Source organism: Gasterosteus aculeatus, chromosome 7 (genome assembly GCF_964276395.1).
Source record: "Gasterosteus aculeatus chromosome 7, fGasAcu3.hap1.1, whole genome shotgun sequence".
Lineage (NCBI taxonomy): Eukaryota > Metazoa > Chordata > Actinopteri > Perciformes > Gasterosteidae > Gasterosteus > Gasterosteus aculeatus.
In genome coordinates this window covers 5,734,429-5,740,362 of record NC_135694.1, presented here as the reverse complement: position 1 = coordinate 5,740,362, position 5,934 = coordinate 5,734,429, and the positions used below count along the sequence as shown (strand labels likewise).

The following is a 5,934-nucleotide window of genomic DNA, read 5'->3' as shown; positions in this document are numbered from 1 at the left end:
GGCAGATGATGGTGATTCCGTAGACCGGACACACATGTAGGCGGTTTACACATAAATGACACACAGCTCTTACAGGTCTGGTCATTGCGCCTCGCTCCGCAGAATGAGGAATCGTCACTCGCAACGTTGTGGTCGCAAATTCTTTCTCGGCCGTAAAGCCTGTCTAAAGCAGAACAGCGCCACCCTGCCCCCTGCTGGCTACAGGGTGGAATGTACATTCTGTGTCAAAGCAACAAGAAATGTGTTAATTGTACAGCCAACACAGACGGATGTTGTGCTGTGTCAAGAGTTTAGGAAACTATTAAAAGTATTGAAAACATGTACATAGCGATTGTAAAATACTGTAATAAGCCACTATCCTGATAAACCTAGTAGATTTTACCTGCAGGTAAGAAAAGATAATGTAAGAGGGATATTGCATGATGTGAATATCATTGCATAAACAATATGTGTATCGTCTTTTGATTTTTTTTAATCAAAGTTGGCCATCTTTTAACTCCGTACAACAAACTAAAGATCTATCTTCATTTCATTTGTCATTGTTTGTCATTCCAAAGGAACTTCTTTGCCATTACCTTTATGGATAGAAAAATGTAGAACAGAAGTAGGTGGGGTGAGCGTAATTATGAGCGTAGAATGGAAACATAAATTCTTTTTTTGAAAGGATAGCATGGTGTGAATCATGGCAAGGGCTTTTTATCCCATTCAAAAACAGAGGCGTTTCTTCAACAGTCAGGTGAATGGTATGTAATATATTTGTTACGGTCTGGCGCCTCGACCGCAACAAATGACGGATGACTACGGCAGTTAAGGGTTTTTAAACAGAAAGAGGTTTATTCCAAAACTATAAACCATGCATTTTCAAAAGAAGGAACAAATAACGTTCACAGAAGGCATTCTCGTAGGCCACCATGCCCCAGTCACACCAGGTGTCTTGAGGAAGCATGGCTGCCAATGCATCCGGTTGGGCTTCTCTTAAAGGCTGACCGCACTGGCCAGATGCCTCCCAGGAACCTGCAAGACAGACAGACGAACACAAACGGCAGAGGCCCTTGCGGTCGTCACAGTCCCCCCCCCATAAAGACAGGTTCCCAACCGGAACCTGGACATCTACAGCCCAAAAAACGTGCTTACCTTACAGCATATATATCACCTTCCAACACAGCTGAAAGCAATTATGTGTCACGACCTGGCTCTTTGGGCCATGACAAGATTGGAGTTGCACTGGTTTACGAGGTGTAACATATTCTTTATTTAACACAAGAACAACGAAAAGCCACAACCATTCCAGATGAGATGTGAATGTCAGTATTATCAGTAGTGTAGGATGTGCATGAGGGTAAAGTGTAAATGATAGGTGTTGTCAAGGGCATTCAACCAAAAGGAAACAGGATTCAACAGGCGGCTGCCCTGCCACACCGGACGTCTGCTAGAGAGAGGAGAGACCGACAGAATGAATGGATGAACATGGGGATTTCTAATCGCAGGGCACCTGTCCCAGGTGCCTTCAATCACCAAAATCAAATCTCATTGGAAGGCTGCTGCCTCCACACCATTGGTTGTCACACCTCCCCTCTTAAGACGGGGTCCCAACAGGGATCACCGCAAACTCCAAAAACAACAAAAAACCATACTACCGTAGCACCCTCCACATTGAAACTACGCCCCAGCTCTGCAACCAGGCACCTAAAAGAAGCATTTTAAGAGAGAGACGAGAACAGAGTGAAGGATGACAGGAGTTACATTTTATAATCCAAAACATTAACCCTTACCACTACAATTCAGACCATTTAACCCACAGGGGCACAAGAAAAAGCATCTGCCCTTTTTATTGTCTCTGCCTTTAATGTGTCTTATGTCTAAATTATGACTTTGCAGAAACAAAGTCCACCGCATCAGACGTTGGTTTGGGCAGTGCAGCAAACTCAAAAATGTCAAAGGGTTATGATCGGTATACACAACTACTGGTTTTCCCCCCGTACCGACATAAACTTCAAAATGCTGCAGCGCCCAAATAAGTGCCAGCGCTTCCTTCTCTATTGTCGAATAGTTTCTTTGATATGAATTAAACTTCTTTGAGAAGTAACACACAGGTTTATCAATTCCCCCCTCCTCCTGCAATAATACTGCCCCTGCGCCCACTTGACTGGCGTCTGTCAGGATCTTAAACGGTTCATCCAAACATGGTGCAGACAGGACTGGAGCCAAGCACAGGAGGGCTTTCACATTCTCAAATGCACTTTGACAGAGAGGAGGCCACACAAGTTTCACCTTGCCCTTCAACAGATCAGTTAGTGGCGCAACGACCGTCGAAATGTTTTTACAAAAGCTCCTATAATAGCCGACCAAGCCAAGGAACCGCATCAACTCCTTTTTCGTACTTGGAGCAGGAAACTGCACCACGGCTCTGATTTTTGCATCACCCGGACGCATATGCCCCTGTCCGACCACTCGCCCAAGATATGTCACCGTCGCCCTGGCAAACTCACACTTTGCCAGATTGACTGTGAGTCGTGCCTCAGCTAATCGACTGAACAAAGCACGGACACGCTGGACATGAGTATCCCACCGGTTACTGAAGATGACTACATCGTCAAGATACACCGCTCAGCCTTCACGAGAAGATAAAGGAACTTGCCAGTACCCTTTCAACAAGTCGAACTTGCTCACAAATTTTGTTGCACCAACCTGGTCTATGCAGTCCTCCATTCGAGGTAATGGGAATGAATCTGACTTAGTGACCTTGTTTACTTTTCGATAGTTAATACAGAATCTAGGAGACGTGTCAAACTTATCAACCAGCAGACAGGGTGACGCCCAACTGGATGACAATGGAATTGCCATGTTGTTGTCCAGCATGTATTTGATCTCAGCTGCCATCACTTTCTGTCTGTGTGGTGCACACCTATAGATTATGCCATCCCAACTACGGACATAGGTCCCTGGACAATGCGTCAGCAACAATATTGTCCTTCCCTTTAATGTGACGTATATCCAAACAGTACGACTGAAGAAGCAGGGGCCATCTTAGAAGTATCAGATTCGGACAGCAAGTTTAAAAACGTCAAAGGGTTGTGGTCTGTATAAACTATTACAGGCACTGAACCTACATACACCTGAAATTGTTTCCCACGAGCAAATCAACGCCAAGGCTTTTACTTTTCCTTATATTTTTTACTTGAAGTAAGTACATGAATAAGTATGTGAAGTGGGATGGTCCATAGAGGTAGAGGAGCTAGTTCCTTGTTTATTTTTGAGAAGCAAGATCGCAGACAAATTATAAATACGAGTCATTTGTTCGGTATAACTCTTCTTTCAGTAAGTTCATAATTTGATGAGGAGGAAGTTTAATGCTTTATTGTGGAATTTCATTAAGCACCATCAGACTTACTGCTACCTAAAACTTAGAAGCTCAATGACTCATTATGGGCGAGTTTTAATTTTAGAAAAACTTGAATCCTATTTTGTTCATTGATTGATCGAGAAGTGCTGAATAATTGGGATATAGCAACAAATAATTAAACACTGTATTCTCCCTACATCGTAACTCTGTAACTAACTGGTATGTTCATGAAATCATATGATTAGAATACATTGTCTAGAGGGATTAAAAAAACAAAATAGGGTAGAACCCTAAAGAAGACTTGTATCTTGATAATGCACTGTTTACTTACTTGTCTTTATCAAAACAGTATACAATTGTACGTTCAAAAACAAAAAACATTGTTTTTCTTATAATCACACAAAGATGGAAAAAAATATTTTTTAATATTTTATTAAAAATAGTGATTCAAGGCATGCTCCATTACTGCGTCACCACTATTTGTTTTATTTGTAAATCTATAATTACTACTTTGTTCTACCGTCATACTGGAAAAACTTCTTCTAACATTAGCACAGGTGGAATGTACCAGCATTTGACAAGACAACATAAGGGAGTGTTCTGAAAGATTCGCAGCCGGAATTTAAAATGTGCTTTGTTTTTTGTGGCAGTAAAGGACGTCAACGATTGACGTCATTGGCCTTTATCCTGTTTCAATATAAAGGCTTTCATCGATGTTGATAGTCACACCAGGTAAACGGTTTGCTATCTCATCTATGTGAACTGGACTGAATTATAAAAATACTGAAATAATTTTCAGAAAGCAGAAAGAGAGGAGGAATTCACAACGTTTTATCTTATAGCTCCTGATTGTGGGTAAGTACATTTTAAAATCCAGTCATAATACTGTCATGAAGTTGATCCATATACACTGATTAGACTGATTTGTTGTGGAAATGGATTGTGAGTTAGGGAGTCAATACTATCGTTTTTTGTGAAGTTTCAGTCAACGCTATGAAAGCAAAAATCAAATATATTAGGAAAGTGAATATTCAAGCAGAAGCTTCAATAATGTTTAACACATGTATCTTAAACCTGTTCATCAATCAATCCATTTTGTGTCGCTTATGCAGGTAACGTTTATTTAATCGTTTATATTGGTTTTCTATCATACTTCGATACTACGCTAGCAAATCAAGATGCACTTATAAACCAAGCGCACACAACCGGGAGTTTTTCGCGCGTCATTGACTTAGGAGGTTGTGTATTGTGCGGCACAATACAAATGCGACCACGTACCATTTTAACTAGCACATTCTCAAAAAGGGCTGTTCTTGTCTTTACTAAAATCAAAAATAGGCCAATCGAAGGGAAGGATGCTCTTACAAATCACAAGGGAGTGGGGACCGATAACTTATGACCACTGATTTTGGCTAACGTAATAGACTCGCTGTTTTTGCTGATGCTGAATCCTCTTTCATACAATACATTCATTACAAATGTAACTAAGTTAAACTTATGTTTAAACTACACCTGATGAAACTCACTTCACCTTCAGAGGCTCTGGGGCAGCTCAATCTCTCCAGTCGGGTTGCAGGACCAGCGCACCTTCCGCAGCAGACTCGCTGTGTGCTCTGCACGTTGGAATCAGGGACGTAGCATTTGAGGTGCGGGGGGGTTGTAATTAAATTGTTCATTAAATTGCCCCCCCCCCCCCCCCCCCCCTTGCTCCCCTGTACATCCGGCCCTGTACCTGTGTACCCAACATTTTTTACCTCACGGACCGTTTTCATGTCAGACAATATTTGGCGTACCGGTCAAGACGATCGGCGGAATGACGCGGCGGGGGGGATATTCGTTGCTGGCGGACCGACCGACGGGCGGGGGGGGGGTGAGGGTAGTATTCGCGTGCTCTCTGTTCGAAACTGCCGTGCGTGAACGTGAAGAAAAACGAGAAAACGCTTGGTGACGCTTGGATAATATGTCAAGAGGGACGAGCTCACATAAGTAGGAGAGAATCTGGTCAATTTTCAAAATAAAAAAAAATTCAGAAAAAAATATATATATATTTCTTTCTGTGGTGCGGCCCGGTACCAAATGGCGCACGGACCGGTATCGGTCCGCGGCTCGGTGGTTGGGGATCACTGCATAACTTATTTAAACAATACTACATCACTAAAAATCAAAATGTATTCAATTTACTGCACTGTGTTTACTGTGACTATTTCGCCGACATACGTTAGACCAGCGATTCCCAAAGTGCGGGCTGCGGCCCCCTGGTGGGCCGCGAAGGTACTGCAGGTGGGCCGCGAGAGGTCATTTACAATAAATAAATAAAGTTTTTTAATTTTCAATTTTTTTAAAAGTTTGAAATTAATATAAAAATATTTATGATGCGGCACATTAGTTATGTGAAACATTATTTGTATGAAGCACAAACAATTTAAACGGACAGATTAATAAAACAATAAGGCTCTCGCTCGAAACGGCTGCTCTTGTCCGCCTGTCGTTCAATAAAAGGGGCGCCCTCTTGTAGTATTAAAGTAAATATACCGCATTTGCCGCACTCCATGGCGCACTTAAAAGGCTTTAATTTTCCCAAAAAACGACAG

At 42.1% G+C, this 5,934-nt stretch overlaps 1 long non-coding RNA gene across 1 annotated transcript; it reads right to left on the bottom strand.

Annotated features, from left to right (window-relative positions):
* Positions 1–807: 807 nt before the first annotated feature.
* LOC144410308 (uncharacterized) lies at positions 808–5,027 on the bottom strand. Its single transcript, XR_013468275.1, has 2 exons — positions 4,875–5,027; positions 808–1,686 (listed from the first exon to the last, which is right to left on the bottom strand). It is a non-coding gene; the product is annotated as an uncharacterized LOC144410308 (long non-coding RNA).
* Between the last annotated feature and the right edge of the window lie 907 nt (positions 5,028–5,934).